At 42.7% G+C, this 24,760-nt stretch overlaps 1 long non-coding RNA gene across 4 annotated transcripts; it reads right to left on the bottom strand.

Annotated features, from left to right (window-relative positions):
- Window positions 1–376: 376 nt before the first annotated feature.
- LOC122998664 lies at window positions 377–19,421 on the bottom strand. 4 transcript variants are annotated; one of them, XR_006407472.1, is made up of 7 exons: window positions 19,186–19,421; window positions 17,776–17,927; window positions 16,220–16,415; window positions 2,656–2,825; window positions 1,532–1,646; window positions 1,126–1,253; window positions 381–870 (listed from the first exon to the last, which is right to left on the bottom strand). It is a non-coding gene; the product is annotated as an uncharacterized LOC122998664 (long non-coding RNA). The 4 variants fall into 4 exon arrangements; XR_006407474.1 differs by having other exon boundaries at window positions 377–870; window positions 1,126–1,646; window positions 16,210–16,415; XR_006407471.1 differs by having other exon boundaries at window positions 378–870; window positions 1,126–1,646.
- Window positions 19,422–24,760: the final 5,339 nt, after the last annotated feature.

Genomic DNA, 24,760 nt, shown 5'->3' with positions numbered 1-24,760 from the left:
CTTATTACCTTTTTTTTTTTTAACAGACATTCATGGTTCCTAGACGATGAATCCTAATAACTAAGATTTGGTGTCTTAGTTTTGCTCTAGTGCCATCATGAGGTTCACATTTGCAGTTTTGAGTGAAATGTCTTGACAGCTATTGGATGGATTACCATGAAATTTGGTACACACATTCAAGGATGAATTGTTCTCACTTTGGTGACACCCCCCTCCCCCTCCCCCCATTGCCAGCTGTGGGCTTGACTAAGTTTAGAAACTGTTTCCCAGCAGGTTACCTGCTGTCCCACAGTGAGGACAACAGCTATAAATATATAAAACACAACAGGCAGATAATAAAAGTTAACAAGTTAGACAAAGAGTGTTTTTCATATATACGGGCTGAAACATACCGGTTTTTAAAAGTGAACTATCAATAAAATAATACAGCATTTAGCAAAAAATAAGAGTAAGCACATTTTACTTGTATACAGACAGGCTACACAGAATTTAAAGGGAACAATAAGATTTATTATTGAAACATTAGTGGTTAGAATTTTGACCAAATAGCAAAACAAGCATGCTAACAAAGATGGTGAAGATTGTCAATATTACCTGCTTTACCTCAGTATGTTAACATTCTCATTGTGAGCATGTTAGCATGCCAATTTAAGCATTTAGCAACATTTAGGCTAGCATGGCCGTAGACTCTTAGTCTAGTTGTTGAATTAACTAAATGTATCTAAAGTTCTCCAAATAAAACCCCCCAAAATATCTTCTGCATCTGCTATAGGCAAATATCCGCACCCAAACTCCTTCCTCATAACAAAGGCTTCTTAGTTGGCACAAAAGGATGGCAAGAGGCCACCAGGACTTCATCTCCTCTTCTGTCTGGAGAGGAAATTGTATCTTTTCTCAGGCAAACATGCAAAACAGCAGTGTGAATGTGCGTAAAAGAGAATCTGTGAGGTGTGTGTGTGTTTGTGTACGAAGTAAAAAGGGAACAAGACAGGCCTGTTGCATCAGATCCTAGGCAAATCCTTAACCCAGCCTGCAATTATGTCCAATGTCAGCCCCTTTTGTTGAAAGTCATTTCTAGCTCTGGTCTAAGCCTGGAATAAAAAGGTGAAGGGACTGTCTGCTTACATGCTGCTGATGCTGCCTCTGGCCAGCCAAACCTGCTGATCCTGGCGCAGCGGCTGGCGGCCCCTGGAGAACTCTCCTCCTCTACCGTCCCAATCCAGGGGATCCGATTGACACTGTGAGAGTGCCATCTGCGCCTCGACAAGATTACACAGTGCACTAGGCCAAGAAATCCTCCAGCACAGCAGATTAAATATGAAATATAGGACAGGAATAGTTGTGCCGCTGCATGTCTAGATTTAGTTCTGCCATGCAGCCCCTCCATATTTGTGCCACTGAAAGCTTTTTTTTCCCCAGGTGTGTGTCTGGATTTTGAATTTTCTTTATTTGTTTATGTCAGGCTTGTGTGTGTGTGTGTGTGTGTGTGTGTGTGTGTGTGTGTGTGTGTTTGTACTCTACTGCAACGTACCCGATCCTCCTTTTGTCTCTCCTCTTTAAATTTTAATGAATGTAGTCTTATTCCCACCTTTGTGCTGCTTATTTACTAAACTCCTTTGTGGTTGATTTACTCCAAAAACAGGAAACTGTGAAGGAAATGGAGGAAAAGACAGCAAATCAACAGAAAACTGAGAGCAAGCGAAGACAACCACTTAGTCTGAAAATGGTTACTATGGAAACTGTGCCTTTCTTTCCTCTCTTCTGGTCCATTTGGAGTCACACATTTTTGTGTAACAGTGGTTACAAATTAGCACTACCCACCCCCCTGTATACTTCAATACAGCCCTAGAGCATTTACTTCGCAATGTGTTTTTTTTTTTGAAAGAATCGTCACTGGGAATCCGGCCAATGTTGCTTTAATGTTGCTGTTTGCAGGACTCTCCAGAAGAGATTAGGTTTTTGGATGAGTCTGAAAATGAATAGTGTGGCACCAATCAAAGCCCATTTGAAGTATGCCTAGAGTTGCCAAAAATCAAACATTTGAATGGGATTCCATGACCCATTTTTGTGTTTCGTGTCGCTGTTGTATGAATGAGAGTCCTCGTCAGCCTCTGAATGTGTCTGGAGAAGAATTGGGAGGGGAGGGAGTGTCATCTCTTGGCTGCCTCAGAAAGAATTTTCTTCACTTAGCTTGAAACAATCCAGATCCACACAACCATAACCCTTCACAGTCAGGGTTCTGCAGCTCTACACATGGCTGCGGTCGAAGTGGCGTGTGTGTGTGTGTGTGCGTGCTTTTTGTCTAATGCCTGAATGAGTGTGTCTCATCTGCTCAGATTTTCGGTGCCAATCTGTTGCATCACAAAACAAAACAATCGTTTCATCATGCAAAGTTTTAGTCTTTGACTAGTTTTGTACATCCTTTTGTCTCTCTGTCACATTCTTCCCTTTCAGAATCACATTTCTCTCCATCTTTCAGCCTCTCCCCTTCTCTGTTTTCTCCACACACACACCCCCCACCTCTCCCTCCTCACTACCTCTGGCTCATTAGGCCTGGATGCCAAGCTGTTTTCACTGAGTGCCCATTTGTGGATTACTCACCAAGAAATCATGTGGCACAATTGAATTACTAGTGGTTACAGAGGCTTCACTTACTGCTGAGGCATCTGGAAAATGCTCCTTTTAACCAGCCAATCCCAGCCAAAACGTCCATGATTCCAGCACACAAAGAGACCCTTCTCCGTTGCCCTTGTTGCCCCTGAGGCACTACTGCAAACGCTGGCTTTTTGTATGTCCCTGGTGATGTTCTTCCCAGACAGGAGAATCTACAACATGCACAAGAGAGTTCAGCAGAGAGCCCAGAAAATATGTTATGGCTCCTATTATTTGTTTTTTATGATAATCCATTTTCAGTTTTATACATTCAGTGATGAATCTCAGGTGGGTTTTAAGCGTTTTTCTCCCTCCCTCTGTTTTCTCTGTCTTTTCCTCTTTTTTCTTTACAGTATGGGATATAGTGATTGCTGACTGGCTTGCATCCATGGCTGAGCAGATGTCCAACATAAAGATTTCAAATGCAGCTTTGTGTAGTGTGACTTACAACTCATGTCTGCATCGACTGAGGACCTCACAAGACAAGTCAACCCTGAGTATATTATCATTTGGAAGATTTGCACGGTTCATCCTCAAATTTTATTATTAGTTACTCAGGAAATACTACTGTAAATAAGCAGAGGCTGAAACCAGGCTGGGGATTGGGGAATTGGGGGATTGTTATCTTACCCTGAATGAATTCCCATTGATTCCTTATTCAATGTTCACAAACTATCCACTTTTTGAAAATCATCTTGACTGTAATCAAAATGTCAATGAACACTAATCATTTTTATTTTACGCTGTGAGCCATAGGGACAAGTTATACAATATGGATAAAATCTATCATTATATGTTTTTATATTATTATTTTATTTTATATTATATGTTTTTGGCTACACAAGTATTGCCATTGAGTGCTGCTCATTGATTACAATATCGCTTGCAATGAGCTAATACAGCACAGATTTAAAGTGGCAGCTATCTCGATAGGAAAGGTACAACAAAATCTTTGTAGGTTTGACAAATTTATATCATCTCACAATGTATATTCTCATCACCCAACCCTTGTCAGTCAGTTACAAAATGGTATACAAGTGTGTAAAAAAATAAGTCTACAGCCATGCTTGTGGCTCTGTGAAGCTGTATTTAGGCACAACAGTGATTTGAGCTAAATGCTAACACTAACATTCTCACAATGACAATGCTAATATGCGGATGTTTAGCAGGTATATTTTTGACCTTGGTCATTGTCTTAGTTTAGTGTGTTCGCATGCTAAGATTTGCTAATTAGCATTAAACACAGAAGAGCTGAGGGTGGAGAGAATGTCATTAATTGTATCCTGAGGTGGACGTGAATGTCTGAGCCGAATTTCATGACAATCAATCCGTTAATGGTTGAGAAATTAATAAATGGACTGCATTTATATGGCGCCATTCTAGTCTTCCGACCACTCAAAGTGCTTTACACTGCATATCAACATTCACCCATTCACACACACATTCATACACTGATGCCAACCTGCTCATCAGGAGATCTAATCTAATACTCATTAACACACACACTCACACATACTGGTGGCACAGCCTTTGGGAGCAATTTGGGGCTCAGTATCTTGCCCAAGGACACTTTGACATGTAGACTGGAGGGGATCGCACCAATCGATCTTCTGATTAGTGGATGACACGCTCTACCTCCTGAGCCACAGCCGCCCTTGTACAAAATGATGTGCCAATCCATCCTGTGGACGTTGAGTTACTTAACTAGATAAGTAAAAAGTTTGACCTGCTGGTGGCACTAGATGAAAAGTCAGAGGGTCGCCAATGTCATTAGGATTAATCCTCTAATCACCATCTGTACATCTGTGCTACAATTCATCCAATAGTTACAGAGATATTTCAATAAAGACCAAAAAGTCAATCTCAGGGCATCAACAAAGTCACTTCATCCTCTGGGGAACATGAACGTCTGTATAACATTTCAAAGCCAAATATCCAGTGATGGTTGAGATATTTCATCCCTTGACATGCTGCTAATGTGGTTAAAAACTGGCAGAGAGAGAGAGAGAGAGAGAGAGAGAGAGAGAGCGAGAGAGAGAGAGAGAGAGAGAGAGGCCTTAGCAGGGTCCTCAGACTTTTTATTACCTGGTCATTTCCCTTTTCAAAATGACACATTTATATTCATAGTGCTGCTACTAAAATAAATACCAAGTCCTTTAAAGGTTAATGAAATAGCTCTGGCGCTCTCTCCCACTACCATCACCAGTACCCGGCCTACCACTGGCTGCCATGGCAACGCACCCACCGTTGATTTATGCTGCAGATAATTAGGAGCAAAGATGACAGAGCCCACAGGTGTGAACACAAACACACAAACATGTACACGCACACATTCACACACACACACACACACACACACACACACACAGTCTCACACACAGAATGTTACAAAAACTCATTATCAAGTGGTTTTGCTTCCTAGATTTAATATCCCCTCCAATTTGGCAAGTCCAATCATCGTCTTTCATTCTCATTCAGGCTGGCACCTTGGCTGGCTACACTTTCACTCTCTCGTTAACACACACACAAGTCTGTTGCCTGCCAAGCATGAAGCCCCGCCTCCGTTAGTCTGCAGAAACAAGCAGCATTCCCTTTGTTGTGGAGAGAGGCGGAGCCATTACACAGAGGTTCTTCTTCCTCTCCATCACCCAGCTGTCTGCAGCCCACTGCGGCTCGCTAATCCTGATCGGAGGCTCCCTTCACCTCGGGGTCCCATTGAGAGTGTGAAACTAATCCAGCCAAATGGCTTTCATCAGGTGAAATGAAAAGGTAATGATACCTCTGGCACATTGGGCCCCTAAATGTCTCCTTCACTCTTTTTCTTCTTTTCTCCTCCTTTCCTCCTGCCATGTTTGGAGGGGTTTCAGGTTCCTGCTGAACATGGGTGGGGTCTCTGTTTGATAAGTGCTTCACACAACAATACTGGCATGCTTTCAGTGTGCATGTGAGAATGTGCACGCACTCACACAGATGCGTTTTTGACTAGGGAGAGCTGAGACGCATCATCCTTCCACCTGACAACCCATATCCACTCTCCTCACTTCCCAAAGGCCTTACTGCGGGGTCACTTAATAGACTGAAATTCCACATGCCAACAGACACATGCAGACACACACACACACACACACGCACACACACACACTCGCAAAGTGACATTCCCAGATGGATGGTGGGGGCCACTGCAAGGCCGAAGGCTCCTCTTTCATCAGACCAGTTTATCTTAAAAGTGCACACTCCCCTAGCACACACTGTGACACACACACACACACACGCACACACATACACACTCCAGTGGCACTTCTCCCGCCCCTTTACCACCCACTCCATGCTGCTAAAACGTGCAAAACCCAAAGTCTGCAACCCGGACTGTAAAAATGATGGATGACGGTGTGAAATGCGACCTTTCTTTTTGCATTTTCCTGTCACTCCTGTCGTCCTCCCCCTTGCAGCCCTCCTGCATGTCTGATTTGATTTCTCCTGGTGGAAAATGTTTCACCAAGAAACGAAAAAAGGTGGACTGGGGAAAAGTGAATATATGTTATGAGTATATTCTAGCATGCATGTATTGTTAAAATGTTCATATATTTGTGGAGTGGAGACAACAGGGAAATTAAATTAAAAGGAAGGGTCCTCTAAGCAAAACCACATTATATTCCAGATGGACTATGCACTCATAAGTTAGGTGTTGCTCCCTTGCTGCATTAGAGGGTTGGGTGAGGGGGGGATTGAACACACCCCTGAGTTCCAGATGTGCACGAACTGCGATATTTTTTGCGTTGTACTTTACCGACGAAGCTGGAACCTCTCCATGCTCTCTTTCAAGTGTTGAGATTTCATAGAGGCAGATAAAGTCGGGGAGAAATACGAAGAGTGATGGGAGCCAGGGTCGTGTGAACTCTCCTCCTCACAAAACCCTCACATACCACACCATCACACACACACACACACACATACACACACACACACGACAGACACATTATCTCTCCTCCCACATGGGCACTCACACACACAAACACATGTTCATTCACACCAGCGCAGACCAAGTCATCAGTCACTCATTCTGGTATTCGATTTTCAACTCCTTTCTTCTTCAGCCTGCTTCTTGGCTTCATGAGTCTTTCATTGGTGAGTTTAATAAGTGATAAGCAAGTGAAGTGTCATCTTATTCACACCGATCGAACACATGGCTCAATACTGACGGCAGTTGAGAAGTGCTTTTGGTTCCAAGAAAACGACAATCTCAGTGACAAAAGCTCCCTTTTATGTTCTGATAGAGTAGAAAATGTTACAATAGAAAATGTAACATTTTCACCATTAACAAGACAAGTAGACCTAAAGGGAGATATGTTAAAGGGCCTGTTTGTTTGATTGACAAGTGTCTCTCAGTGTCCTCAAATCTGCATTCTCTGATTCTAATAACTTACAAATATAGCAGCAAGTAGTACATCCAAATCCAAGCTTTGTTGTCAATCCTGAACTTTTCACTGGTGTTTTTTGGTTGGTTTTGTAAAAATTCTTGTACACACTGAACCATCTAAATGATAAATAGCTAAATTTCTTCTTCATCCTCTTTCCATTTGCAAACAACAACACTGTGCATCACAGTCATCTAGAGTGGTACAGAAACATAAAGCTTGGTTAAGTTTCTGAGTCTCAGCTGGGTAAACCTCTGTTCTGTCTGTTCTTGATAACCTATACTGTGTTTTTATAAAGCTTTTTTCTCATTTACATATTTTTCTGATTCTGTTGTCAGACTGTCTACTGTGTATTGCATGATCAGCTCTGTTGACATTTATTGTAAAATAAGTAATAACAGGTAGCAGTAATAACAATGATGCAGTCCAGGTAGGACTGCATCATTGTTTTCCAGAAGCTGTGTTTTCCTTGTCCACAGCAATGCGAGATAATGTGGATGAAGGTCCAAAACAAAGCGAAAAAAGAGATTGTCTTCCCAATAAAGACAACAAATAGAAATGGTATTTGTTTACGTTCATGAGACAAAGCCTTCTTCTTCTTTGCTTCGAGCAAAGGAGGTAGTCGGGTGACGTTATAGAACCACAAAGTCTGCAGACGGAGACGGAGGAGAGTCTGGGTGAATGAATAGTAACAAAACATCAAACGTTAACCCGGAAGACTGCTGTACATTTCCCATTTCCTACTGACAGTCAACTTTGGTTTCCTTTAACCGTGACTGTGGTCGTTCCCTAACCGTAACCACATTGTTATTATTGTAACCACGACAGCGAAGGTCTCCTAACCTTAACGTATTAAGTATTTTAACCCAAACCACAATCTTCCCCTAAACTTAACTGTGTTTTTTTTTGTTCCTAAACCTAACCAGGCCTGAACCATAAATCAGAAAACAGTTTTATTTCCTAAATGGCAATCGTCCTGTCAATAGGGTGATGGGGAGAACGCTTGTGTCGTTCTGGAAGACGTGTGCGAGGCAATTTTTTACTTTAATTTGGAGGACTTGTTGAGAATGGGTTTTCAAATGTCCCCGGCTTATTGTGAATGTAGTTTTAATGAGCTGTTATCAGAGGGCCCAGAATTCCCCCAGTCCTATTCAATGACCTGTCACTCAAAGCCGCCGCCTACACCTGCTAGTTCCCTCATGTACAGCCTTTGCCAGATCAAACTACGTCCTTCCTCCTTTCCTTCCACAGCTTCATGTTCACCCAACAGTCTCAATTCACAAGTCAAAATATGCAACTCAAAACACCAAAGCAACTTTCATGTCACATTCCACGTTTTACATTTCCAAGTATAAAAAAATGAAAGTGCTCTTTTGTGAAACCCTCTGTGTCTTGAAGGCCTTTAACTGACAGGGGCCTCATGTCCCTGACCACTCCACACTCCAGAGTAAAGAGGGAATGCTGTAGCTCCAAAGCAGAATATCACAATAAACTTCCCCGCCCCGAACTGTGGTTCCCGGCCAAGCCTCAGATATTTCACTTTTGTTGACAAGACACTTTTCATTCCAGCACGTCCCCCCCCCAACCCCCCTTTACTGCACCCCTCTCTTTCTCTATCTCCTCACTTACAAACTATCCGTCCCCATGTGTACAGTACTGCATGCATAATGAAGACTTGGATTATGAATCCTCACAGATGTTTTGCTGGATGTCCACACTTCAGAGAATTGTGGTTGCTTATAAGGTCCACTCCTTAATATGCTCAGCACACATATGGAAGAGTTTACATTCAGTTAAAAAAAAAAAAAAAAAATGTTTTGGGGTCTGAATCACTCGAGGCCACAGGATCGAATGCGGGCCGGTGGAAAAAGCTGCATTTTTTTCACACTCGCACCAAAAATGATGGAATGATGTGCTCGTAAAAGAGTTCCCCTCTGACCGCTATCCCTCTACTTGCATGTGTTCTGCATTACAACCCCCCTTAATTTCCGTCTTCCCCTGTTTTCACTTGCGCTGCTCGCCACTTGGTATGTGCTCATCCATGACCATCTTGAAGACAAACTTGAGAAATTTATCTGCATTTGCCTTTTCCATCACTTTTTTCTTCCCCCCTCCTCATCCTTTGTCTCCATCAGTCACCTCTCACACAATTGGCAGAAATGGATGATGAAAAGAGGAATTCTGTGTCTTATCTCCACCTGGGTCCTGCTCTCTGTCACTGAATGAAAAGAACTGTCCTCATTGTGTTTTATGTGGTGTGGGGAGCAACCCTGGACTTATCTCTCCTATCTGGAATCCCCCACAGCAGGAGTAAAATCCTCGAGGAGTCCAGGCTTGCAATTACATCATCCTGTTATGTTGTCGTTACATTAGCAAGCTGTCCACATGTTTCTAGTTGAACTTGTACTTTTTCGCTCACAGAGCACATTCAGCCTGTGTCATCTCAGCCTTGAACGAGCATGGCATTCTTCACCACGAATCTCCATGATCTCATTACAGAGCTGAGGTGGCTGGAATGGTGCGACTGATTAGCTCCGATGACCTTAAGTTTGTTTTCCAGCGTCGGAGAGCAGCACTGGAGATGTCCTCTAGTCATATTCAAGGCTCTGAAGCACCCTGTATACACAATTTATCTAACACAATTGTTCCCGGGGCTGTTGTTCAGATAGTTTAATGAAACATAAAGAAAAATAATGTGTCAGGCAGACTCGAGCCAAATGGTCTCATACTGTTAGTGTATTCTCAAAAGACTCACCACACCCGGTCCTGTCTTGGCTTGGGCCAATGTACACAGCTGGGATGAGCGGGTGGGACTGTCCATGGAGAGTGCAGAAGGTGACTTGGATGGCTTTATCAAGTGTGAGTAATGAGTCCTCTCCTGATGTGCACAGGAAGACTCCCTTGCAGCAGATCAACCCTGCCTTCAATCCCTCCATCGCTCTCTCTAACTCCCTCAGTCCCTGATCTCTAAACACTGGCCCCTGAACAACTGTTCCCCAAAACCTAATAAAACCTCTGGGCCAAATATCATCCCTATGAGTCTATCTATCTATCTATCTATCTATCTTATCTATCTATCTATCCATCTATCTATCTATATATCTATATATCTATCTGATTCTTCTCCTCCCATCCACAGCTGCCTTGGCTCTCTTTAGGGAGGAGGGGAGTAATTACACGATGCAGTGAAAAAGAAATAACACTTGGTTATAGCTGTCCACCGGGTTGGATTACGCTGATTGGCTGGTGGGCGCGCTCCAGGCCAACTCTTTGAGAATTTGTTATTAAATTTCTGGCTGGCTCTGTCTGCCAGAGGAGAAGAAATACCATCTGCACCTTCTGCAGAGTTCCCTCTGTGTTCTGGCGTTGATGTAGGGCACAAGATGCAAATCATTGTTTAAGCGGGAAATGATGGACTCACATGAGCCGTGTTATGTTTTTAAAGCCCCAAACAGCTGCAAGGTAGACGTTCAGTGTTGCCATTTTTACTGCAATCAAATTACACAATCTGGAGCAGTTTGGCCCTGATTGGATTGTAAAACATTGGCCTCCTTTGATGTAAGCATCAATGGGGCCATGACAGATGTACAATTCTGAGATAGTATCCCTAAGAATTACTTCCATATTTGGATCATTTGGCACCTCACCGTTTAAATTCAATGCCAAAATTCAGTGTCATTACAGGAAGTAGTGTGCCCATTATGTAACGTGGTAAAAAGTTTTGACTTTACAACCCTATTGCCACTATTTGAAGATTCTCAAAACCTTGAATTACGCTCAATGCCAACATTTTTTAAATTCTTGTTTTCTACAATATCTGCGCATAATAACATTGGTATGGTTAAAGTTAAAGAAACATGAAGGTTATGACAAATAAACAATGGTTAAGGTTAAGGTTAGGCAACTATGGGCGTTTTTAGACCTGCGTTATTTAATCCAAATGAATTTGGGCAGGTCTGAACACGGCAATTGTACTCGGGTGTGGACCAAAACAACCATAGCGAAACCCTTTAGAGGATGTGGTCTCAGTCTGTTCCCAAATGAAGCCTGCAGAAGTTTGTTTGCAGTGGGAACATGATCCAACTTCAGTCCGACCCAACTACAAGGCGTACAAGTTTGATCTAATCGGCTCCTGAGGCATGTGTGCTTTGCATGCTGGTATGCAGATGAGCAAACTCATCAGTTGTTAGAGACTAGCTGGAGAGTGAATCAAGGTCCGACCTGGACTAATGCTAAATGTTGCATTTTTTATTATTTGGCAGATAGGACCTTCTTCCTGTGTTTAACTTCTTGCTCCCGCCGCAGTCACATCTAACCAATGACCTGAGTGAATGTTCTCAGGTGGCTTTCAGTGTGTGAAAAGAAAACGTACAAAGTTTACCAACTCATCCACTGATTTGGAGAGCAAACAAACTCTGGATTTAAAATGCCCTAAAACACGGTTTAGGTTTGGGAAAGGTCTTGTTTCCGATTATTAAAGAAGTGAATGTTAATTGCATGTGTGTGACAGGATGTGCACCTGCATAAAAGTCTGACATGGTACACACATATCCACCACCCTGACCTCCACACCCTTATTTTCCAACTTATTACATAAAGGAGACACAACTTCCTGCGCTGGCAATCAAAGTTGCCACTGGACATAAATCATGAGGTGCAGAATCGTCCAATATGGACTCAATTCCAAGGACACTGAGCTAGACTTTCAGGTAGGAGACCAAAGTGAGAAGAGGAGAAGTGTTTTAATTACCTAACTGTAACCATACCTTAACTGTAGTTTATTTGCCTCAATCATAATCTGTCCCTAACCTTAACTGTTCTATAATTGCCATGCGCAGAAACAGAAAGCAATAATTCTGACATGTTGGCACTGGATGTGTTCTGTGGTTTTGCAGAATTGTCCAGTATTGATGTTGTTGTTTGCTGATAGGGCTGGCTGAGATGCTGACCTGATGCGAGTTCTCCTCTAAGACCTTTAAAGATCATAAAAACATAAAAGTTACATCATCAGAAGTTTGTTAAGTATGCCGCACTTTCACTGGTAAATATTAGCTAAAGCACATATGTACTAAACATGTTGTTATATGCATCTAAAGAAGACTGACACCAGACAGAGAGGAGCCTGCAACATCATAACTGAGTAATTATAATTTAACCTCTAAGGCATTCAGAAGAATGATTGATGGGTCTACAGTCAGGCTGCTTATTGGTTCCTCCTGTTCATACTCCTTTGTTTACAGACACCTCTGGTTACACTCCCAGTGTTTACACTGCCTGAGGAGTAAGTTGTTCAGATGGTGTGTGTCATGTAACCTCTTGGGTGAACTAACAGGTTTTTGTTTTGTCTCTTCCTGGACCTGTAACCAAATACTGTCAGATATGCTATTTGTTTTGTATGTTAATGGTTTCAGATACTTTCTTTCAGCAACACCAGTTCAAATTCAATGGCTGGCTCATCAATCAGCTTGAAATGACAAACACAGAACCTCATTAGTTTGCAGTTTGGCTGTAATTGTATTTTATGCAGGATGGCATGCTTACAATACTGTATGTGATTCCAACCAATTTCCACACTTTAGAATTGCTAAAATCTACAGTATGGGTAAGCAGTGTTTTTTGACATTTGTCAATCATGTCAAGAGAACCATCAGTGCATTTGGATGCATATGTACTGTCTTTTCACAGCATGTACTGTATTTTAATTGTGTGTGCAGAGCAGAGACAGCTGTCTACGCCTGGGAAACTGCAAGAAAACGACACATTTTTCACCAGCTTTAGAGTGATAGAGGCCGGGCGGTTTAATCCTTCAGTGCGCAGAATTAATTTGGTGTTCCTTGACTCCCTGGCTCAGAGCGTAGGGCCATATGGCATGGCTGGCCACTGCGGGCCCTGGAAGACACAGCTCCAAGCCAGGGGTGAAGCAGAGTTGAGAACATGGGGACTATACTGTCACGTCTGGATCTGGATCAGATCAGTTTAGTGGCCTTGCAACAATGTGAATGATTCGGAAATATTAGCCTGAGAAACGGGAGTGACACTTTTCATGTCTCTGAGGAACGTCCCAGCCACTTCTCCTGCCACACTGTGACAGTTTTGATTGACACTTATCAATGCTGCCACTTCCTTTATGTCTAACTTACTGTAGTTGTCACTCCTATCATATCACAAAACTCACTTGCTATCCAGAGATTTGAGGCTCCTTGATGTGCTATCAATGGCTGCAGTTGTCTGCATGGTCGCCCTGCTATGACAAGTCCTGCCTCAGTTTAACACACTGTGACTCACACGTAGTGAATAGACATTTGACACCTGACCCCAAATGGCTGGAGGGAAATGGTAGTGACATCTCTTCTGCTCCACTCTGGACAATATACTGCACTGTACGCCTTATACAAGCATTCAGCACCAGCCTGCAGAAAACTCAGCTGTCAAAGCATTTAGACTATTAAACATAACTCAGGGTTTTTGTATTCTATCAACCCACTCTTTTTTTTTTTTTTTTACTACACAGACTCACCGAGTGATTGTTGATTTTATTTCATTGCTCTCTAATCCATCAGAGCTGACTGAAGAATCCTCTTGCCAGCGTGAGTATCATAAATATAGACATGTTTCATTCAGGGGTAACAAGTTTAGGTGCTACAGAGACACGTCAGAGCATCACTACAACATGACCCTCCCACCATCCTCCTGCAGTTGCTCCTAGCAACAGAATTTTCCTGAATGTCAGGAGAGTGAGCGATGTCGCCGGGTGTCTGATTATGACGCAGCGAACGGCTCCCGTGGCTAGAGACAATGCAATTATCTCCTGCGTCATCTCACCCGGCGAGAAAGCGTAAGGACGGGAACTGAAGTGTGTTGGTTGTATGTTACGTGTCATGCATCAGTCGGTTTGATAATCCCGCTCGTGCCAGCTCTTTTTTTGAACATGCTGTCAGGTTCGCACATGAATGAAAAGTTGAAATTCGATACCCTCTGTCATTGCATTTATCTCTGGCTTCCTTTGCCTCGTATATCTCTCTTGGGTTGTTTAATACTTTGGTGCATTTTCTTCTGCAGCATGGATCAATAAAGTCCTTTTTGTTCTTCTGTACAACATAATTCATCTCATTAAGACATCTTTTGTTGCAAATGGCATCTCCTTCTTCTATCTGAACCTCATTTTCTCAATTTCACTCTCTTTATCCCATTTTCCTTTGCAGGCAATCTAGAGCGTTCCTCTGGGATGCTGGCTTTAGTGTAATTCAGGAGTAGATTAAGAAAAGATATGGTATCTAAAGGCAGCAGGCCTGAGAGAGACAGCACTTGAGAGACAAAGAGAGGAAGAGAATGAGATGAGAAAGAAAGACAAAGAAAGAAACAGAGACAGGCAGAGATTGATGACTGCAGAACTCCCGGTGTAGTAGGAGAAAGTGGATCAGATAAAGAAGAAAGAGGGACAAAAAGAGAAAGAGACAGACACAGACATCGATAGATGCAGACAGACATTCTTTGTTATTGGCCCACAGGGACAAAGTTAGACCAGAGCCACTCAATTCCTCTTAGTCTTAAAGACTCTCTGTTAATCGGACAACATCATACAGTTTCTCCTCTGGGGCCTTCCAGATGTTTGACCCAAGGCATGCACATCACAAGCTCCACATTGTCACACAGGATGTAAGGATTATCACCATAAAAAGGACCAAACATCATATGATGATATCACAGATAAGATAAACATCCACCAGCTGCTTTGTAAAACTACATGTCCTGAATTAAACTGTGAGCCTATTTAGCTTAATTTAAGAATAGGAACTGAGATGGTGGCAGTGTGGCAGGGATCAAGCCGCCATGTTATAAGGCAACACATAGGATGTCATGGTATGTGCAGCAGAAAGATATATATATATAACTGATATATATATATATCAATTTTTGTCATGTTTGGAGAGACAATCGACCAATCACAGCTTTGAATGCGGGACTAAAAAGGGGAAAATCTCCTGCATTTGCTAGAGCCATATAAAATTACTAAGTAGCGATAAATAAAACTAGATAAATAAAAAGTGGTAGAAGAAAAATTGCCGCACAAATGGCAACAAGCAAAGATGAGATTGACACTGCTGTAAATGTTCTTAAAGCTGATTTACAGATATAAAAAGTTCTAAATCTGCATTTTGCTTCAAACGTTGCTGACAGTGCTGGATAGTTCATTTCATGCTACACATATTACACTTTAACTTTGCTACATTTAAGCAGAAATACTGTTTTACTTTTTACTGCACTTCATTAGTATGACAAACAGTTACTTTTCATATTAAGACATCACATAAAACACAAGAATATAAACATATCAAATCGTTGTTCCCAATTGTTTTGGCTTGTGACCCAGTTGTTCCCCTTTAAACTTCTCAGATGGATAAATAACTGTTTGAGGCCCAAAGCTGTCATATTATCTATTATTTCAAAGAAAAAGCAAGTATTAGCTAAAAGTCTTTAAGAAATGAAGACAAATCTGTGAAGAGTGTAGAAGAAGTTTTTGTTGCTGTTGTTGTTCTTTTCTCTCTTGCTCTCTCTCTCTCTCTCCATTAATCATCGCATGACCCCTCAGATTTATCTTGGGACTCTTTGGAGGGGCCCGACCCCTAGATTGTAAACACTGGACTAAACTAGCCAAGTGTATATATACAGCAGTTCAGACTCACTCTACCTCGAACAGCTACAACAGTATGCTGCTTACACATTGATGCATCACTATTAACAATCTAATAAAAGTAATCTGTAATAATTTTTCAGTCACAGGGGAAATTCTGCTGAAGTACTTTCATACTTTAAGTACATTTAACTAATTTGACATTGTTGTACTGGTACTTTGACTTCAGTAAAGAAGCAGAGTTCTCCTTCCACCACTGGTTACTGATTGATTAAGGCAAAACATAACAAAATAACCCCCCTAAGACAGAAATCAGCAGACCTGAACATGATGTCAGACTGAATAATGAAGTGAAACAAAATGGAAATTCAATGTGATTTTCAGGTTGCAGTTATGAATGGAATTACGATTAAATCAGCGATGTGCACTTATTGGGTGCGTTCAGGTGCATTCTTTTTAACAGCAGGCTCCTACTCCTCCACCTGCAGCCTCACTAAACAACAACGATACCTCAACCTACTCAGCTTGGAGCGGCTCACTCCGATTCTCCCCCCGCTGGCCCGTGAAGCATGGCATCCTACTGAGTGCGCCCGTCACTGTGTCATAGCTCTGTGTGTCTCTGACAGCTGGGACAGAGGAACAGTTGGAGAAGGGGTCTTCTGGCCACGTCCCAGCGCATTGCAGCACAGCTTGGCTCCGAGATCATCGTCATCATCCTGAGGCAAAGACAAGGAGCCGTCAGACTGATGAACTGTGCAGCACCAGTAACACCAGTGGTCTGTCTGCTGCGGTCATGATGACATCAAACATGAGGCGTGCAGTGGTGCTGTGCTGTAACTGGAGCTGAGCTGAGGTGAGGCACATACAGAGAGACTAACCTTTTGCAACACATTATGGTTGCTGTGCCACATTCAGTCAGTGTCTGAAGCGGATCAATAGTGCATGCTGGGTAAGACAAAATGTGAATTTTTCATTTATATTAGAACTAAAAAGATGCGCTTTCACTGTGAGCCTGCCAATCTTAATATGAAGACCAGTAATGTGATATGGCTACGTCTCGCCTCTCGCTATGCACCATGCTGGCCAGACATCACCAAAACATGATAACACAGCCTGCCCCAACAGGCGGCACCCTCTCCCCTCCATTCTCTCTTTCTCTCCCTCCCTGTTTTTCATGGAGGGGGGCCCCGCAGCCCAGTAACAGGTTTGATTGGAAAGCATCTAGCCCCCAGCAACCAATCCCCCACCAGTATTGCACACACAAACACACACAGGGTTTCCGTGGCAACTGTAGTGCAGGGGGTAGACAGAATGATTTGGTCTACGGAGCGAGCCAGACTATGGTGATGAGGGGGACGAGGCCTCCACCAGAGAGTGAGGAGGCGGGAGGGGGGGGGGGGGGGGGGGGAGACGCACCACTGGTCCATGGTGGAGAGAAAACAGATAGAAAAAGAAAGAGGAGACAAGTTAGGTTCAATAAGGAATCGTTTGTGAACTGTTTTACAGGGAGAATGCATTCACAACACCTACTGAATTCAATTTGTTAGACTCATAAGGTCCAAAATGTGCATTCAAATCTAGAAAATACATAGTGATTAAAAGTCAAGTGTAGATACAACTTGCAAAGCAAATGTGCCCGCAAAGTTTGACATTGATTTGGTAACGACATCAAGGCTGTTAGCTTTTGTCTCATCTCTGTGCAGTTTGTTTACAACATTACTCTTCCTCCTGATTTTGAACAGGCGATTTAAAAAAAAAAACAGGGCTGTAATGGCCGACTAGCTGGCTGTCTGAGTTGTTCTACTTGGAGCCGGATGTCACACAGCTTCCAAAAACTGGGCTTTTTGGAGATTACTGACTCTGAACCAGTTTTCTCTGGTTACTGGAATGGGATTAACCACTGTGTGTGTGTGTGTGTGTGTGCGCGTGTATGGTTGTGTGTGTGTGTGTGTCTTATGTGTGTATGTTTATGCATCCATGCACATATGTACATGTGCGAAAAAGTAGGAGAGCGAGTTGAAGAGAGAGAGAGAGAGAAAGTAAGAGAGAGAAATGGTGTGTCTGTTTGTGCTTTACCAGCATCCTTTGTTGTCTGGCCTGATAACTGTGGCTTAGCCCAGAATCGTCTGTTTAATCTTGCCGCCATTTTGTTGTCTGGTGTCTATGGCTCTTCTCTCTCTCTCTCTCATGGCAGTCATAGAGGCAGGCTTAACTTCCCAGAATGGTCACTATGGCAACACAGACAGAGGTTTATCAGTGGCCATGGCGACGGCTGATGCACCGAGATGTGCCTTGCCATGGTTTTGGGATGCAGAAGAATTGGGGGGGGAGTGAGTGAGGATGGCAGCCACACCTTGATGAGGAAGATGGTGCAAGTTGAAAATTTAAAATCCTTTTTTTTCCCTCCCATCATTTAGAGCCAACTAACCAGCACTGGTCCGCGTCTGCTTGTGGTTTATTAAAAACCAGCAGTGGGGACATGCATGCATGAGTGGATACATGAATCTGCCTGGGTTTTTTTTTTTTTTTTGGCTGTGTGTCAGAAAAGCTTATTTCTGTGTGTGAGCGAGATAGCTTGACTGTGCACCAATCAGCGCTGTCTGGTCTTAAGAGACTCAAATCTTGCCTCTCTAGTGAGGTGAGAATTCTCAAATCAATTTCTCTGCCATTTTCCCTCCACCTTGAATGGATTGTTTTTTTTTTTTCCTCCCTCTCCTCCTCTGCAGCCGAATTGTAATTTAAAAAGCGTTTGGTGTAAATACTGCTATTGTTGGAGGTGTAATCAAACATTCATGAGGGAGAGGGATCTAGGGAGAAGCAGAGAATCTAGGTCACGGATGCGCTGGCAAGTCTCTGAGACGGCTGCTTCGCTGAGTACGCCGCTCTCTCTCTCTCTCTCTCTCTCTCTCTAAACCTCTTTCACTCTGTATTCTCCTCTTTGTCTTCTCTGCTATCTCTCCGTTTCCTCTTTCCTCCACTCCCTCAACCCTCCTTCCCTCCCCTCTTCTCTTTCTCTCATCTCATTCTCGTCGTCTCCCCATTCTCCCTCGTCTCCTCTTCACCCCCCTCCTCTCCTCTCATTTGTATTCCACTTCTCCCTTTCTCCTCTCATCTTCTGCCCTCTCATCTCTCCATGGCTCCTCTTCCTCCTGCCTGCCTTCTCCATACTCTTCTGTTCCTTATCTTTCTCTCATTTCTACAAGTATATTTTTCCAGGCAACTCCAGTAAAATAACACGATTTTGACCACTTTTTTTTTCTTCTTTTTTTAAACATTACGTTCATCAGTCTTTGAGAAAAAAAATTCAAAACACGTCTGCATCCTTGAATAACCACAATGTAACGCCTGCAGACAGCTTAGACAGTAGCTCATAGTAATGGCCCTCTTGACCATCATCAGTCAAGGAGAAGGTCATGTTGTCAGTGCTTTTACAACCATCTCCAAGCCTACTGTGGCACACTGAGCAACACATTAACAGAGGCTGACCTTGTGAGTGTGTCCACGGAGCCGGCAAGGACGAGACAGACGCCACTAGAGAAACATAAGGAAGAGGGAGATGCTCTGAGCGCAGGAAGTCGGCCTCAAGGTTCTGTTTTAGGAGTAAACAAAAAACTTAATTCAAAATCACATCAGCATTCGTAAACACAAATATCCAGCCCTGGAAACTCAATTTACTCAACTGTGCTGCATGTTGTGCATCATATAAAATTTGTCTTGGGTGTTGAAATATTGTATTAGACTAAAATTTACTTAATATTTCTCTTTTTAATGAGCATCACCAGCTTGCCTTGACAGAGGGAAGTTCATAACTAAGTCGAGAGGCTGAAGTAGATTTATTTATATCAGAATATGGATTTTAATTTTTCAATATGACTGATGAAAGATGTGTAAGGCAGCAGTTTGACATATTTGGGAAATACACTTATTTGCTTTCTTGCCAAGAGTTAGATGAGATCATTACCATGCTCATATTTGTCTGGTAAATATGAAGCTACAGCTAGCAGCCACGTAGCATAAAGACTGGAAACAGGGGGAAACAGCTAGCCTGGCTCTGTCCAAAAAAAAAGAGTCCTCATGGTGAGGTTAACAGGCAACCAGCAGAGACTTCAGGGAGTCACTGCTCACAGCCAAGAAGTAGTCCAGCACATAACCCCCCTGTAAATCTACAAATTGACATTTTTACACAACCATTTTTGCAAAGATTTACAACAAAACATAACAGGCAAGATATAACATGTTTATTTGTGAGGTTCAGGGGCGCTACTAGGTGTATTTCTGTACCTTCGGACAGAGAACAGGCTAACTATTTCCCCTGTTTCCAGTCTTTATGCTAAGCTATGCTAACCGGCGGCTGGCTGTAGAGTGACATTGATCTATTAGCTTGTAGAACAGTGGCTAGACAGGAAGTGGACTTCGGTTCTCCATGGGGCAAGAAACATGAGCGGTCAGACAGTTTGTAAGAAAAACATGTGCAGAACAATACGACCGGACACGGTTGAGCCACAAAGTCAACTGTGACAGATGTCCACCATGGAGGTTTTGGGTAATAATCGTACCATCGTTTTCTCCTCCATATCCTTTAACTTCTTCAAGGATAAGAAAGCGGTGCATTTGGAAGAGGTGGTGGTTTATCTCTTTCCCCGTCTCTCTTTTGTTTTGTCTGTGTGTGTGTGTGTGTGTGAGAGAGAGAGAGAGAGAGAGAGAGAGATTGGCAAAGAGCGTGCATGGTGGCCTCTAGCCAGTGCATATATACCGTATTAGTGGACAGTTCTGTGTGTGTTTGTTTGTGTGCATCTTTTCCCCCTAACTGCCTCTGTGTGTCTGCATGTTTTCCTCTGAGCACATGTTGATTTTAATACTGGTCTCGCCATGTTCCAGCTGATCAAGAACCTAAATCCCTGGATCTGTCCATCATCCACCCCCTCAGCCCCTCCTCTCCCTCTCTCCCCCCCCTCTGCAGTATTAGAGGGTCCGAATCCACTGGCCACTACAGACCCAACAGACCCACTGGCATTGAACTCTCTCCAGCTAATCCATTTGTATGTTTTCAATTATATATCGGGGGCTGCGGAGCAAGTGGACAGTAAGCTCTCGGCCTCTGCCTGGAAAACGTCCCCTCATGACCTAAATATCAAGCTAAAGAAGAGGGATGGGAGGGTGGATGTATACGGGGGGTTAAAACAAAACAAAAAAAAAATAGGTCACATAATTCCCAGTTCCACGCCACAGGATTGGATTGCGCCGAGGAGAAATAATCACGGTCATGTTTGGATCTGACAGGCAGATTGCCGGACTGCCATTCCTCTCAGTCATCTTGGACGAGCCAACTGGCTGAAAGGATGACTCAGTTTTCTGTGGCGAGTGTCAGAAACTCTATGTTGGTTCAAACGTAACCTCAGACGGCAAAAAACCAGAGGGATGTAGCCAACGTTCTTCAACTTTGAGCTTCTTGGGAGTTTTGTGTTGGCTGCTAAATGAGTCTGCACATAAAAATAAATCACATGTATTGAAAAAAATCCATAAGATATTACATGGTTGAGATGTCAGGGAGTAGAAATCGACTGAGCCACATTAAAGAATATGACCTGTAGCTGCCACATCAGATTTTATCTCAGTTATTTTCAAATCCCTCAACTCCATTATTATTTTCTCATTTTAATCTCACTCCTCCTTTCCCTCCATCTTTTAGTCTGCCTTTCTGTCTGGCTTCCTCTCCTCTTTTCCTCTTCTTTTCTGTCTCTGTTCATTATTCACCACTACTGGGGGAACCGCTTTTAGGCTCAGCAGACCTTAAGCCAAACCGTCCTCTCATCCCACCCCTCCCTCCCTCCGTCTCGATCCTTTTCTCCCCTTGATCTCTCCGTCCTCTTGCTTCCCACAACCTGATGAAGAGTAGCCATGACAGGCTCATCAATAACCCAAGATGGCTTAAACACACCTGCAGCTCCAGACCATAGCTTTTTATATTTAATAATTAGATGCTGATGTCTTTTTTTTTTTTTGCTCCTTGACATCCCTTCTTCCACAATATTCCAGTATTCCTAAAGCTTTCTCCTCCATTCTTCTACTTTCTCCCTCTTGGATGCCAGATTTGTATCTGTTCCCAGCCGTCTCCAGTGCTGTTCCTCTTTCCTTCGTCATCTCTTCCTCTTCCTCAGCCTGCTGGTAACACAGGAAAAATTGACCACCTTCCCTCTTTACTCCCTACCTCCTCCTCTCCTCTGCTTCCTCCTACCATCTTTCCTTCCATCAACCAGTCCTGAGGGCTGGACTTTAATAAATGTCACATCACATCAAGCGCAGCATCATCTGCGGAACAGACAGACGCAAAAGGAAAGAGAGAGCAGAGGGGGCAGACAGAGTGCCCTCTGCCTCTCCTAGCCTCATCTCCCCCCGCCTAACCTCGATATGAAGCAACATCAGAGGGGTGGAAAGCGGAGGAGAGCAGGATGACAGTGCAATTAAGTTCCCTTCCCCATTGGCTTTCCCCATGTGTACCTCGCTCTGTCTGTAATATTTCTGCGCGGCGCCGATGACCTTTTAACCTCTGTGTCTAGTTCAGAAGTACTCTGTTCATGTGTAAAACACAAACAAACATATGTTTGTTTGCGCTGCCTCACAGTGCTTCCTCCTCTGCTTCCTCCCCTCTGAAGAGGCGAGTGATGATGCAAAGCAAAGGACTGCGGAGGAGGTGAGACCTTGAATGAAACCATGAAGTCACAGAGTGAGATGTTTTTTGTTTTTTTTCCTGTGGATGTAACTGTCAAAGGGTGACAATTGAGGGAGGAAGAGAAAGTGTTTAATAATGTAAACTACAAAGATAATATATGCAGGTCTTTAGGGAACGCATGTTTATGTACATTAAGTTCACACATGAATGATTCAAATGCATCAGCTTAATAAGTGTGTTTTCATGTTTGCATACCTTTCAACTCTGGAATGTATGTTTGACTGCTGGCATGTAAGTGCATGTTGCAGCATTTACGTCGCCACAGTCAACCTCTACTTCCTGTGTTTCATCCAACCAACCCAAAAACAGAGACAAGTTTACCCCCACATGCATCAGTGCCTCCGTATCGAGAGCGCTCCATTGAGCAAGGGAAAGTTTTTCATGTTTGGCATTATTTCAAAGTGCTCCTTTAAAAATGACTCATGCATCAGTAATTGGCAGTCCTCTGAGTGCCGTGCTACGGCGGGAGCTAGTTTGACCGTCCGTGCCCCATATAATGTAGTGTCTGCCGTCAGGGAATCAAAGCTAGCTGCAGTTCAGGCTTTTAAAAAACAATGCCCTGATCCAAAATAGAGTGTAGTCTGCTGCCTCGCTGATGTGTCTGGCTGAAGAGCTTCATGTTCAGAGTGGGAGAGTATTTGTCCTGCAGTCAAACTATTCTAGGCCAACTCTGCTCTCAACCCCACATGACATCACAAAAGTTTTACAACAAAGTCCACTCTGTATTAAAGGTAACAGGTATCACTTTCCTAATAAAACATACATTATAAATAAGCTATGGCTTCAATAATAATTAATAAATCATTTATAATGCTTTATAGATCAGTAATAAGCCATTGATTAGTACTGATATTAAAGATGTTGACTGATTTTTGCTGGGTTGTAAAACATACTTTTAGCTGGTGTATATCTAACATACCCTGGTTTGTCTTTGTAGCTGGTCATGCAGGAATATTTACAGCTGCAGACATTTTTAAAATTCTAATTACTAAATAAATTACAGCAGAGCATTAGTGCTGGAAAAAGTTTTCACATCCTTTAAGAAAAAGTAGCAGCAATGTTAAATTCTAAGTACAAGTTCAACATTCAAAATTTTACTCTACTAAAAGTATATCTAAGAGTGCATTAGTGTTATCAAGAAACTACTTAAAGTATCAAAAGTAAAAGTACTCATTGCAGAATGACCCTCTTCAAAGTGGGATATTACATTAATGGATTATTATTATTAATGCATTAACATGTAAGCAGCCAATTTTAACATTTGTTGTAATTTAATCCACAAAAACATATAATATTAAAGCTGCTCATTTCTGTATGTGTAATCTCAATCTGAAAAGTACAGTAATGAGTAACTACATGTGTCAGAGTAGAAGTATAAAGTATCATCAAACAGTAATACTCAAATAAAATACAAATACCTCAAAATTGCACATACTTAGTTACATTTAGTTACATTGGATTGATAACTGTATGAACACATTTTAAACTAACTTTAAACTTAAAAGATATGATGGATTACTGCAGTGGAATAATTAATAAAATGTATTCAATTATTGATTTAGTAACATTTATAACAGTACATCTGATGGCTTATGAAGCCATTAAATACAATTTACAAAGCCTTATATTACAAAAAGCACATTTGTCAGTGTCATATCACTAGGAATCCATCCACAGTTTTCAACCATATTGAATATCAATAAGAGACTGTGAGAAACAGAATATCCTTTGTAAGTAACAGTTAATTCTCCACGAGGTGTCCGCAGGGAACAGGTGGGTCTGAGCTCTGCCTCTCAGGTGGTGTCAGGGGGGGTCAGGTGCTGGACGGCTGCTTCTAATTAGGCTGTCTCAATGACAAGTGTATCCACAGCCTTCACAGGCCACGCCACGCGGCGACGGGCTTAACTGAGCGAGTAATGGGCGCCCAGAGAGAGCAGCGTGACCTCCGCAGCCCCTCCCCTCCGGCTACGTGGCCAATTAGATGAACACTGGGTAATGACAGTGGTGGCTTTGTTTATCTCTGAGTGTGTAATAGATATAGTGCTTATAAATGTAGCAGTGTCTGTGTGTGCACGTGTGTGTGTGTATGTGTGTGTGTGTGTGTGTGTGTGTGTGTGTGTGTAGGCCAAGCCCTCACCACCTGTTTAGGAAGCATTTTTAGGGCAGCTTGTGTCAAATGATGACATTAGCACTTCTAATAGAGCACTGGCACTCTATGGCAGATACACAGGCGCAGCCTAAGGTCTACTGTTGGGGTGTGTGAGCCAGCTTTGTCAGCTAAATCAAATTTGTCACGCTCCATGGATCTTCTATTAGAACAGGCTATTTCAA

This window comes from Thunnus albacares, chromosome 15 (genome assembly GCF_914725855.1).
Source record: "Thunnus albacares chromosome 15, fThuAlb1.1, whole genome shotgun sequence".
NCBI classification, from domain to species: Eukaryota; Metazoa; Chordata; class Actinopteri; order Scombriformes; family Scombridae; genus Thunnus; species Thunnus albacares.
Note: the sequence above shows the minus strand (reverse complement) of the source record. Positions and strands in the feature narration are given on the sequence as shown.